This window comes from Tachypleus tridentatus, chromosome 6 (assembly GCF_004210375.1).
Source record: "Tachypleus tridentatus isolate NWPU-2018 chromosome 6, ASM421037v1, whole genome shotgun sequence".
In the NCBI taxonomy this organism is placed as follows: Eukaryota; Metazoa; Arthropoda; class Merostomata; order Xiphosura; family Limulidae; genus Tachypleus; species Tachypleus tridentatus.
Genome location: NC_134830.1, coordinates 56033645 through 56047726, shown reverse-complemented (window position 1 = coordinate 56047726; position 14082 = coordinate 56033645). Strand labels below are relative to the sequence as shown.

Sequence of the window (14082 nt, the reverse complement as noted above, 5' to 3'; positions counted from 1 at the left end):
TTTCAGCCGTTGGGACGTTATAATGTGACGGTTAATCCCACTATTTATTACTAAAAGAATAACCCTAGAGTTGGCGGTGGGTGGTGATGACTAGCTGCCTTATACTGCTAAATTAGATAGCCCTTGAGTAGTTTTGCGCAAAATTAAAAAAAAATCTCAATTCTAAGGTTAGCTGCGTTAGCCGTCCATATTTCATCTACAGATAGAGAGAGAGGAGAGATAACTCGTCTAAAGCATCCACCGGTAACTTCTACCAAGGAAGACTGTGTTTTACTGTCACAGATGAAAGGTGAACATGATCGGCGATATGCTTTGATCCTGTGACATATAGATTGCGAGTCTTTCACTGAGACAGTGAGGTTTGAGTCAGACATACCGCTGTGTCATAAAGAAGCATTTGAGAGCAAATTTGGATAAAATGCTTGAAGAAGACAGGAGAAATGTTAAGGAAATCCATTTGAGTTTCAGAAATACTTTATTTGTATTTATGCTTGTCAGTACGTCAAAGACAAGGCATAATTCACAAGACAATCAAACATAAAATTTAGGTTCTAAATTAAAAAAACAACTTTAGCCACATATATTCAAATATATACGTAAAAATGGCTAGTTTGGGTTGAGAACATTTTTTATGCAGAGGTGCGAATTTTCTCATACAGAAATAAATACAGTTGAAAATACTGACTGCTCCATCTGGGGAGGAAATACTAAAACAATATTTTAATATGGGACAATAAATGTCTTAATAATAATAATGTTAACAACAATAATCTTAGGGAAACAGATAGGTTCAATAAACCAGTTTACCACAAAAGAACGATACCCTATAATATGAGAGTTTTCAACATGAAGACATTTCTTCTTCAAGTAAAAACTTGGATTGTTAGACCCTGAATAAGAGGCCAACATTTTTAAAGCTCTTGAGTATATTATTCTATGCCATAAAAATTATTAACTCTTTAACATTTGTAGAAACAGTTAAAAATTATTTTACTGTAAATCAGTGGTTCCCAACCAGGGGTGCGGGGTAACATTTGTTTTGGCCACCTTCACCTTTATTATTAAATAAATAATTACTGTGAGGTGTGCGAGAACATATTAAAATTTTTTAGGGGTGCGGGGCATAAAAAAGGTTCGATACCACTGTTTTAAATAAACGACCCACAGAAACTACGAAAGAAAATATACTTCCCATGCCGGGAATCGAACCCGGGCCTCCTGGGTGAAAGCCAGGTATCCTAGCCACTAGACCACATGGGACTAACAAATATTTACGGGAGCTTTGGAAAATAATAAAATCTTTTATTTGTTATTTATTATATGTAGTTTTGTACAATAAGAAATTTAAACTTCCTACTTATAAAATAATACATAAACCAAAGCACCTAATACTCGTGGAATAGCCCTATTATACCGGAACAATCTGAAAGTAATAACTATCCCCCATATTAAAATACTTTGTACCAATGAGATCATTAATTTTCAAATACACTGACATCAGTTGTACAGTAACTAACTCGTACTAAAACACTTTACAAACTCAGTAACCTAGCATCTATAAATTCCGATGCTATGAAACAATAACAGAAACTTTACAAGTTTTTAAATGTGAGATAAAATTCGAAAGTTAACTTATTAGAGTCATTACCAGTTTGTTTTTGTAGCAAAGCTACTCGAGGGCTATTTACGCATTATTCTCAGTTAGCAAGCACTGTGTAAGTGTAAAAAAAATGAAGAGTAAATTGCAAATATATTACATTTGTACATTTAAGAATAAATTAATAAATGTTTGTTATTATATTTGTATTCACATTAGTATTAGTAAAACAATATAAAACTACATATATCAAACACAAAAACAAAGCTACTGACAGCCAATAAACGTCCTCTTCATATCGTAGTTTTCCCTTTAAGCTTCTCAGCAAGACCCGTTTAAAACACTTTAAACATTGTTAAAAGCATACTAGTTAACGACTTTAACTCAACATTAAACAAATCAATAACAACATATTTTTAAGTGTCAACATTCCATCCAAATGCCTAGTGCGATTTTAACTTTAAAAGCCTGCTAGTCAAAATCGCTATGACTTAGCATAACAAACACACATACTATAACTCTTTGTTTAGAATTAAGTATAACGGCACACATTGTGCTATATGTGTTCTACCCACCATGAGGATCGAAAGCCGGTGTTTAGTAGTATGAGTCCGCTGACATACCGCTGTGTCACTGGAGGGCTAGGTATTAGAAATTGAAATAGCAGTGCATAAAATATAATGTTCTAAAACTTTGTTAGTTTCAATCATACTCTGATTAAATCTGATATTGTCGTATTAACAAAAATTATTCTTTTTTTTTTTTTTTTAATTTCGTGCAAAGCTACTCGAGGGCTATCTGAGTTAGCCGTCCCTAATTTAGCAGTGTAAGACTAGAGGGAAGGCCCCCTCGGCTAAAAGGGCGAGCATGTTTGGTGTGACAGAGATTCGAACCTGCGACCTTCGGAGTACGAGTCGAGTGCCTCAACCAACTGGCCATGCTGGGCCACCATACCATTGAAAAGATAACATGAAGGTTTTCCTCACAATGGAATTTCTTTACAAATACACTCGTCTCTGACAATACCATTCATGGACTATATGGCTGAAGAACAATTGAATAGCTGTCCATCCCTACCATGCCTTGTATTGAGTAAATCATTATGGCCTACTTTTAAAAACAGAGTTTTTGTGGTCATCCATTGCACTGTTTCAGGTGTTGTTGTTCCTTTAAACTCTCCACTGTGTTTTATGCGCCTCCCTTTTTTTTTCTAATGGAGGTTTAGAGTCCTTACTACATTCCAGTTCCAAGCTGATGGGTTGGTGGACTGTAGAGGCATACTTTTTAATGATTTAAAAATTCCCTGTGGAAATATCATTCACTGCAGAGTAGGGTGGTGGTGTTCTGCTGGTGTAGAAGGCATGATAACCTCTACATTAAGGCATACAAAAACCAAAGATGTTTAACAGACGTTAAATTTCAGTTGATCTCTTAAAGTGGAATCCGTCATCCTACCCACATCTCCATGTCAGTTGCCAATGTTTGAGTTTTGGATTTAGAGTAAAACCAATCAACATAAGTCCTCACACGTGTATTACAGATGTCGATCTTCCTCCCACAATTATATACTCCATCTGTGTCGTGGGTCATAGTGGAGGTACTTAGGAATGTTACAGTTCTTTCCCTTCTGCTCTTAATCGATGTATCTTATTCCGAGGATCTTACTGCACCTGAGTTGGTTCTGGTCAGTTTTACTCTTGAGAGAGTTTATTTCTCTGTGGTAGACATTTTATGAAGGCTGGATGTTGGGTTCCCAGATTGATATAACACTTTACATTCTTAAAATGTGCCCTGTTCTGAAGTCGGGGATGGTTTGAGATTCTCTCAATCTTTTGAACTTGAGGTGAAGACAGTATGATGATCATCCTTCCACAGCATGTATGTTAGCTCCCAGCTACATGAGTTTTGGATATAGTTGGCTTGCTTAGTGCGATGTGTCACACTCCAGCCACTCTACACCCACTTGGATGTGCTCCTCTGATTTACAGCTCGTACCTACCACACCTTTCTTAAATAGAACCAGGAGAGTATACCTGGTTCAGACGTGGTACTGTCTCCTACATCAGTACTTCGAATTTGACTCTTGTCTCCGGGTAAGATCTTTGGATGATTCTGAAGGATGCTTCTTTTCTTCTCTCACACTGGTTCCTACACCTGTTCAATGTGAAATTCTAGCTATTCATGATGTGCTAAAAAGAAGTAGGTCCAAGAAGTCTTGATAAAACTGAAATAGAAACCCTTATAACCCGAGCACTTTCGAAAGATGGACCTTTCTTCTTCAAGAGTTCTAGCTGTTTATGTGATAGACTGTAATATACTGTGTCAGAAGTCGTAATTTTCCTAAACTGAAATATATTTCCGATAGGTTCTTATTTCATTCCATTCTTCCTACCTTTCCTCTGCAATAAAACATGATGGCTTCCAAGTAGAACTCAAAGTGACATCTGGTAGAATTGAACAGAAAAAGACTTAAACGTAACGATAATACCTAGCACTTTCACTGGTGGAAGGTTGTCGCATGATAATTTTAATGAGAAATTTGCAGTGGAGGGAGGCTTGTGACATGCGTGAAAATACGTTTTACATATAGAGGGCAGAACTGAATGAATAAAAGGAGATAAGTACTTATCGGAAATACATTTTCAGTACAGAAAATTATAGCTTTCATAACATTATACAATATTTGGTGCATATGGAAAATAAATATGCAGATTAAACCAGTGTGTAAAATGGTATTCCTGATGTATTGAAAATACAATTTAAATCACAAAATATAGAAATGTTGAATACTAGAAACATCTTGTCTTTTTCTGACCTACCAAGGAATGAAAAAAGTAGAGTTGGTAATTTGATTCACATCACCCATAAAGATCTTATATCGACAAAAGTTTATATTCAAGAATAATTGTTTCATTCCCAGCAAAAACAGTTGTATAATTCAGAAAGTGTCAAAAATTTGTAACTAAATAATTGTACATTTTGATTTAAAGGTGAGATTTGATAAATTATGAAGAATAAAATAACAGTGTAGAAATACATTATTTCCAAGGAACTTTTAATGTGTGATCACAGTAATGGTTACAAGGCTTATAGATCAAAATAATCCATAGTGTTATCAATATTGTAAGGCTTAAAAGCATACATTTACTAAAATGGATTAATTTCTGCATATAATCTTAGCGGAACTGTTGTATTAAAGATTCAAAACAGGACATTGTGAATATAACAGCTACACACACTTACAAAACGTTATTAATGTGTTATGAAAGGAATGATGCTTACTTGTGTGAATATTATGTACCATTTATTTTTTATCAGTATTTTAGAGTAGAATTTGTATAATTAAAAAACTAATTGTCCACAATTTTCTAACTGCTGTATAATAAATTTACAAGTATACAGTTTTATCACCTTACAAAAATATAAGACTAGAAACATATGATAATTCATTACTTTTTAAAAGGTGCAATAATTTTATCAGTAGCATGTGGTAATATGTTCACGTACTAACACATTACAAATTCTAATGATGCTACTATGTAGCACAAATTTTGTTCCAGGATAGTATGTGTTATTTCTTAATTGCTTTGGGCCTGGCATGGCCGAGCGCGTAAGGCGTGCGACTCGTAATCCAAAGGGTCGCGAGTTCGCGCCCTCGTCGCGCAAAACATGCTCGCCCTCCCAGCCGTTTGGGCGTTATAATGTGACGGTCAATCCCACTATTCGTTGGTAAAAGAGTAGCCCAAGAGTTGGCGGTGAGTGGTGATGACTAGCTGCCTTCCCTCTAGTCTTACACTGCTAAATTAAGGACGGCTAGCACAGATAGCCCTCGAGTAATTTTGTGCGAAATTCCAAAACAAACAAACTTAATTTCTTATGTTGTAAAAGTACAGAAAATGGCCATTATTCCCTTCAAATCTTGTTTTTGTGACCAGGATAATGAAATTTAGAAATTAACCTATTCTCTATATAAAAACGGGCAAATTTTCACATTTTTTTTATATAAGGTCCGAATAAAACAACATATGAATTAAGATCTACATGTGTTTATACTAAAGTTATACAAAAATGTTTAGAAGTGAGTTTTTTCGAGATTTGCGACTGTAATGTAAATAAATCATTTTCACGTATCAGCCCCCAAATATAATCTCGGCATTCGACTCCGTCAGACCAAGATCTCTGGTCAAGTCATTGAGGTTGGGGTACTATTGGTTTCTCTCACCAGCTGCATCTCTGAAATTGTAATCTGGATCTTCAACGTCGACCTCCTCTTCTGGTTTGCTGCTCTTTTCTGAGGATGGCTGCTTTCTCTCTGGCAGAGTGGCTCTGGGGCGATGGATGATGGCAGGCTCGGATACATGATAGCAGATGCATTCTTGCCAGCCCAACGTTTGGAAGGGTCCACCATGCAGAAGTAGCAATTGCTTGAGTGGTCAGTGGGTTCACACCAAATTCTTGGAATAGCGAACTTCATGGCTCTCTTTTCCCCTCTATACCATCCTACAAAAGAACAAAATAAAATTATTATGAAGAATAAATTTATTTTATCTACAACTAATGTGTAAAAGGTTCATGCAAAATATTTTATATGTATACTATTGGAAATTAAAAATAAATAAAAAAGATATTTATATTTTAAAAGGTCTAAAATTTGTATAATATAAAATCATACTATTCTAGCAAGCAAAAATTGTCCTTCTTACCTTCTAGAGTTTTTTTGCAGTGCTAGCAGATAAAACGAGGTGCCCAGGGTTTGATCTGATCCCCGACAGGCATGCTGAAATATGCCTTGTTGGCTTCACACATTTTAGTAGATGCTGTCACAGAGTACTTTTTCGCTCTTCTCTTGATAAATTGGCCACATACATAGCAGAATGCGTCTGGAGAATGCTTGCAGCTTCTTGATGCCATCTCTGATAAAATCAGATAGGTCTATGTGTTCACTTAGGCGGCTCGAACTAAACTGAAGTGTTGAACCTATGTACGTATATCACTATGGAAAGTTCTGGAAAATGTAAGAGGTTCTTGAAAATTTTCTAATGTTCTCCATCATTCTAAAAAGTTCTTGAAAATTATTGTAAGCTCGAGAAAATTATCTGCCAGCTTCTCAGCACTGAATCTACCTGGAATGTTCTAGAAAATGGATAAATTTGAAAATTTCTTTACCCAGGTCACAAAAGCAAAGTTTGAAGAGAAAAATAGATACTTTAGGCATAAGCAATTGGGAAATAACACTTTCTGCCCAGGAACATGAAAAAGTAAAAAATTGGTTACATAGTGTACTTTCTTTTATTGTTTTAGTGGTTCAGGAACTGTCTATATAGCCATATCAAATGAAACTGGGTTGGAAGTTGCTATTAAAAAGATTAATGTAACCAAGCAATGTAGAAAAGAACTTATCATCACCAAAGTTTTAATAATGCAGAAATATAAACATCAAAACGTAATAAACTATTTGGATAGCTATATTGATGGTGATGAACTATGGGTAAGTGTTGTTAGTGTTACATATTAGTTAATTCTTTTGTATTTTTAATCTTACCTGTTATACAATGTAGGTTAATGTATTGTCTTTATATAATTCAGTGGTAAATTTCAAGCAACCCTACAAGTTTATGAATATTTTTACATATCACTCTCACGGGTCTGCTTTTTATAAATTGTAGTTATAAATAATAAGTGATAGTTTTAGTGTGGGAGGTTGTAGCCACATTTGTTTCTGACACAATGACTTTTGATTCATTCCATATACAAATAACTTTGAAATAACTTCATATATTTCCATTCTTAGCTTCAACCAGTATATTCTCTCTTACCAGCACTGTTTAGTTTTTACCATACTTTATTTATCTTCCTTGTATGTTCCACACACACAGTGTTATATACATGGTTGTTGAAATTATTTTCTTCAGGAAAGGTTGAGTTTGTTAAATTGTTAGCAGCTTATACAATACTCTCAAAGTATTATTTACAAAACTGTAAACATTGTTTTGTGTGTAATACACTAAATATTAAATTTTCAGTTTCTTACACAAAGTACAATCCAATTTAATCTTTTATAAATGTTGAGAATCAGATTGCAGCTTTAGTTCTGAAAGAGCATATTTCAAAAAATGTAAAACATCTTATGAGGTAGAAAAGTAAAAGTTAAAAATTAAAGAAGTAACAAAAATGTAGAAAAGTTGTCTTTGCTAATTCACACTTGCTTAACACTTTTGAGTTTGTATATTTTTTCTCAAACACAGATCTTTCTAAACAATAAAAATCTCACACTTAAATAATGTTAAAGAACTGTTACTTCAATTCCTACTTCATGAACAATTGTTTGAAAAACTTTTTTGTTTTTATTAGATATATGATTACTGACCGAATCTTAAAAGATGAATAATAAATTATTTTGTCTCATTTAAGGTATAATTTTATTAAAAATAAAATGTAAGAGAAATTTTAAACTTTGTTTGTTTAAGTAATAATGGAATATTTAGCAGATGGCTGTATGACTGATGTTCTTGCCCAAACCAGTCTTTATGAAAATGAAATAGCAGCAGTTTGTAAAGAAGTATGTTATATTGATTGTTGTTAGTAACTATTAAGAAGTTTTTTGTAATAGAGAAATCATGATTGTAATTTATTTAAAAGTATGTTAATAGTCATTGTAGTTCATTGTCAAAAGTCTGGATATTTGCTTCCATAGACTTTCATTTCTCGAGAGATGATATTTTAAATAACATTTCCGAGAGTAATAATGAAGTTCCATCTAGTGTAAACTCTCTGGAGTTCTTTCTAGAGTAAGAGAAAGTTTCACTTCCAGTGCATTATATGGAGCACATCTTCAACAAGGGAACAAAAATTATTATTAATTTACTATTGGGAAATTTTTAACTTTACTAAATATTGCAAGAAACTTATACCTGTGATATTAAATGCATAGCACATTTTAAATCTTCTATCATACAAGCTATTAATTTGAAAATAGAGTAACATTAAGAAAGAAATGATAGTTCAAATGAAATGCATACTGTATAAACTTACAAAGTAGTTCAGCATGAAAGTGGGTTAAAAATTTACAATTATTGAATTGATTTTATCCAAAATCGCAAAACTAATTAAAGTTATGAAGAACACACATTTAAAACTACTGCAGGCAACAGTCTAGTCTTTCAAGATTAGATGGAAACATGAAAAATCTACTGTGGATGTTGTGCAAGCAATATTATGCTAAACATTGTTTATCTATAATAATAAAATGGCATGTATCTTTGTGTATGTGTGACCATCATAGGTCCAAAAGGAAAGAAACTTGAAAAATGAAATATATAAATAACAAAATTGGAAAATATTTGTTGATTTATTAATTTAGAGCCTCCACTGATTAAAGAACTTTATTTTTCATTAAAAGCTTTGGTGACATAACAGAAAATACCTTAATTTAGAAATGACTTAAGTTTGAAATTGCCCAGGGGTAGCCACTCAAGTTTGTGGGTGTCAACCAACATAGCCCACACTTTACTCATGGCCAGCTTTTTGTTGGATGTTAGTGTTAGTAAGAACCTTTACCTATTGGCAACAGATGGTAAAACAACTAATATATCAGCGTAATAATATGATGAAAGTACTTCTGGTAGTTATTAATGTAAAAAAAAACTGATATTTTTTGTTCTAATTAATTTTTGTGTTGTTGTCTCCAACAATCACAATATATACATACATATATAAAATATTGAATACAACAAGCACACTGAATTAAAATTACACTTCTGTCTTAAAACAGTTAACTTTGAAATAAATTCTTATTTCATTTAGATTCTCCAGGCAATAGAATTTCTTCATCTCAACAACATAGTTCACAGATATTAAAAGTGACAACATTTTACTTGGGAAGGATTGGACCATAAAACTAGGTAAGTGTTTAGACATATAATGCCTCAGTGAACACGAACATTTCTAAGTATTTTAGGTTGTTTCTAAGAGTTTTCTCTGTGTAGATTACTTGACAATATATACATATATGTTATGAAGATGTAGAAAAATCACATGATATCAGTGGGCTACTTGATTATATGAAAACTTACTTAGCAACATAAAATACGTACACCTAAGTACGAATGTTTCCAGTTCTCACGTTCAGTACATTTTAGAATTTGATATATCTTCAATGATTTCTAAGAGAATACATCTATGTTTTTATTTTATTAATATAAATAGTTGCTGTTATATTTCATAGTATTACTTTACACTATGGTTCTTTATTTCTTTGTTTTCACTTCAATATCTAATTTTAAAAATATTATTGAGAAAGAATTCCCAACCAAAAATACACTTTTTCTGGCTGTATAAAGCACTGAATATTTTAAAATCTTAATTCGATTTTTTTCTGTAAACTTACAACATATAATGAAATAAATCTAACTATGTTACACAGCTACTTATTGTGCTGTTAATTAATAGGATTATAACTTGACATAAAAGGCAGATTTTATGTATATGTACCAACAACAGTACAATCTGTGTCAAATTAACTACTATCCCACTTTGTTGCAAGAAATTATCACAAATTATTTTCTGATTTAATACCTAAAGGGTTATAAATGTACGATGCATGTGAAGAAAGAAAAGGAAATCTGTGGCAAATCGATTGCAAAAAGGAAATAATTTCACTTTCAGACTGTATTTATAAGTGTTGGATTTAGGTATTTGGAAATTTTAAAATAAATTGTATATTTACTTGGATTTCACATTTTTTAAGACCAGCAACTTCAAAATAATACTTCAATAAAAACTGTTTGTTGTGGAACAAAGCGAGAAACACACACATACATATATAAATAGCAGATTTCTATCAACTTTTTGTATGTTGACAAGTTTTATTTGTGCATTTGGATGATTATATATTTCTATTTTATAGTCAAAATTTTCAACAGGAGCAGAAGAAATCTAAATTAGAGTTAATTTTATGAAGCTGACTAGCAGTTATTTACAACTTATTTCTGTTTTCTCTTTCTCTCACATGGTAACTTTATTTTTGGTTCTTTCCATCACATAGCTGATTTTGGAACAAATGCTCAGCTCTCCCCAGAACAAAATAAGATAAAATCATTAGTTGGAACTCGTCGCTGGATGGTTCCAGAATTAGTAAGAGGGATAGAGTATGGACATGAGGTTGACATTTGATCCCTTGGTATAACAGCCATTTGAAATGGCCAATGGTCAACCTCCTTATCATCAGGAAAATACTTACATGGTAAATGTTGGTAACCAGTAATTACAGCCAATACTCAAATTCTTAAAAGCTACACATTTGTGCTTTAAAACACAATTGTCTGCTTTGTCGAGAATATCTTTCAGCAACTACAGGAAATAACTATAATAAAGACAAAAACAAGACTTTTCATGTTATTCAAACATGAAGATGTATTGAAGATAATGATGAATAGTGGAAAGATGAAAGCAACAATGAACATTTGACAAGACTGTATACAGTAACAAACAGTTAATTATTGAATGTAGTGCAATGTACATCTTATATTATTATCTTTAAAATTCTTAAACTAGTATTTTCTGCAATAGTATCACTACCATTTTGTTAACCCTCTATAAATAAACATTAACACATTGATGATTCACCCTTGGTATTTAACTATTATAAAGGTATACCTTTAGTGATATTTAGACATTATGAGGAAGGATTATCCAAAGATTTGTATGCACTGTTAAGTTAGGTTATTGATTTACTCGTCAAGTCACACTCTTTTTCAGGTATTTGATTTAATATCAACAAATGGGAAATCAAACACTGAGAATAAAAATAACCTATCTCTAGTATTTCAAGACTTCCTGGACAAGTGTCTAGAAGTGGATGTAAATAAACAATACACTGCCTCTGAACTCTTAAAGGTGTGACATAAATTACTGTTATTTTACTAGACTATTTTGGTTTGACTTGAACCTATTATCCCAATAAGTTACACCAAAAAAGTAGTATAATTAAATGTAAGAATTAATTGTCATATGTAGCTGTTCATCTTATGGTGTGAAAACTTCTACTTACTATGGCACCATCTCATAGTGACGTATTTATTTATTTTGTACTGTTCATAATTCCATACGATATCAGCTTTTACTCTGCAAAAATGTTTAGTTATATTTAGATCCATCCATTCCCATTTACAGTACTGTAGTACAAAAGTGTTAGGACAAAGTCAAAAGTCAGGCTACTTTCAAAGAACAGTTGAAGGTAAAACATCAATATTTTATTATTATTCACATTTAGTGCAAGAGGAATTTAGTGAGAGTTCAGCAAACAGTGAATATTTTCTTTGTCCCCCTTTTCCTTTAATAACCATTAAATATCTTTCAGGCATTGTTGAAAGGTGAAGTTTTATATCTATCAAGTTCTAGATCTGCTCAACTGGGTTGAAATCAGGACTCTGTGGGAACCACTGTATCATTTGAATAATCCCAGCAGCTTATCTCACAGGTATGTAATTTCTGGATAGGTTGGATGATTGTTTGGGGTCATTATCTTCTTGATAGTAGAATTCATTATCAGTAATTAGCAAAGCACTTGGTCCACCATGATGGATCAATATCTGGTGGTACCTGCATTGGTCCATTATTCCACATATTTTGCAAACTGTCCTGTCACTTCAGAAGAAGAAACACCCCCAAACCATCACACTGTCTCTACCATGTTTTATCACAGGTGCTATGTATTTAAGTATCTTTTGCCTTTCTTCTGCTGGATGTACAATGTACACTTTGAACCAACTATTTCAAACTTTAACTCATCCAGCCATGTCACTTCTTTCCAATTATCAGCAGTCCAATTTTTTGACAATATTTGGAGAACGAAGTAAAGGTTTTTAACTGCTATATGATCTAATGTTACATTATCATCAAGTCTTTTTGATACTGAAGATCTGCACACTTTTCTATCATTTGGTACATGGTTGTTTATGTTATGCTTGAGACCAGTGGCAATCAGCCTTCTGGGACCACTACATATAAATTTGATTGAGAGTCCAACTAGCATCACATAAATCTTTTATACAAACTCTCTGATCTACTGACAATTCGCTCCTCTTCTTGGGCTGTAGAATGACAAGATAACATCATACATCTGTTATTATTGTTCTTATCAAGATTGATGTATGGATTGCTATTGAACTAATTCCTTCTAGCATATACTGGCACAATATGCTAACTTCTTTCTACACAGTTAAGACATTGCATGTAATACCATGACACTTATTTCAAGCCCTATATTTGATCACTATGCTCATTCAAACATAACCCTTATGACATGTCCATGGTACAAGTATAGGGAGTTCTAAAAAAAATAAGTGTTCTCACTCTGGCTCAGTGAGTCATTACCATGGTGTTTAAATTTACAATCAGTAATGACATGGAAGAGTTAGCCCATAAAATGGAAATAATGACAAAATATTCTTTTGTCCTAACATTTTTACACAGTACTGTATACAGAGACTAATGTAACAAAATGTATGTGATGTACAACAAGCATTTTTGTTCAACAAATGTTTTTTTATTTTTCACACAGCATCCGTTCATGGAAGTAGCAGACCAATGAAAACTCTACAACCCATTACAGTGATAACCAGATATACAGTTAAAATCATTAATAGCTCAAAAACCAAATATTCCAATATACATGTTTTAATATGTTTGTTACGAAGACTGGCATTATTCTATGACAAAAAAATTAACAAATTGTGTTTGTTAGGTTTCTCCAAGAGCGGTAGTATATTGGGTGCATAATTTCCTATAATTCAGTTTCATAGATTTTGAAAATAATATTCATTTTCTCTACCACGTAAGTATGTTGTTATAAATTAGGAAGAAACAACACCCTTGTTTAGATCAAATTATTATTTTGTTTACCACAGTGAACATTTTTTGTGATTATATTTGTTGACAAAAGTGAAAGAAATGAATAAAAGGAACGTTGATGTCAAACAAATATATATTCTGATTCATCCTGATATTTTGTAAAATATACGTCTTTTAGTCTCAAAACTGTTTTATGGTCTTACATATTGCAAGTTCAACTCGTAGCCTGTGAGCTGTGGGTTTGAATCCTTCTCCAACCATCTTAGATAGTCTTTGTGTAGCTTTGCATGACAATTCAAAACCAACTTCAAACAATCCAGGTCTAACACTAATAGATGTGGTAAACGTTATTAAACAACCTAACAAACAAGTTGATTCTCTTTAGGTAAAGAAAGATATCAACCGTCATCACACATGAAATACTGCTAAGTAAGTAAAGGTGATTATATAGAACACATCTGGGTCCATTTAATAGTTTTTGTACCAGTTGTTTACCTTCGACTACATTACCAAAACTAACGAGTCTGTCACAGAACAACTACCCTGTTACAAGACATCTGAACATTTTATGCCTTCAATATGAGGCACTGAACCCTAGGTAACTGAAAATATCTAGATTATCCGTATCTGGAATA

At 32.7% G+C, this 14082-nt stretch overlaps 2 long non-coding RNA genes and 1 other non-coding gene across 5 annotated transcripts; 1 reads left to right on the top strand and 2 right to left on the bottom strand.

Annotated features, from left to right (window-relative positions):
• Positions 1-1188: 1188 nt before the first annotated feature.
• Positions 1189-1260, bottom strand: TRNAE-UUC (transfer RNA glutamic acid (anticodon UUC)). Its single transcript has one exon. It is a non-coding gene; the product is annotated as a tRNA-Glu (tRNA).
• A 3373-nt stretch (positions 1261-4633) lies between these two features.
• On the bottom strand, positions 4634-6437 carry LOC143252567 (uncharacterized). Its single transcript, XR_013029046.1, has 2 exons — positions 6301-6437; positions 4634-6097 (listed from the first exon to the last, which is right to left on the bottom strand). It is a non-coding gene; the product is annotated as an uncharacterized LOC143252567 (long non-coding RNA).
• LOC143252566 (uncharacterized) lies at positions 6316-14082 on the top strand. 3 transcript variants are annotated; one of them, XR_013029044.1, is made up of 6 exons: positions 6316-7085; positions 8083-8156; positions 9401-9498; positions 10641-10838; positions 11955-12074; positions 13158-14082. It is a non-coding gene; the product is annotated as an uncharacterized LOC143252566 (long non-coding RNA). The 3 variants fall into 3 exon arrangements; XR_013029045.1 differs by lacking the exon at positions 10641-10838 and having other exon boundaries at positions 6319-7085; XR_013029043.1 differs by lacking the exons at positions 10641-10838; positions 11955-12074 and having other exon boundaries at positions 6328-7085; positions 13158-13764.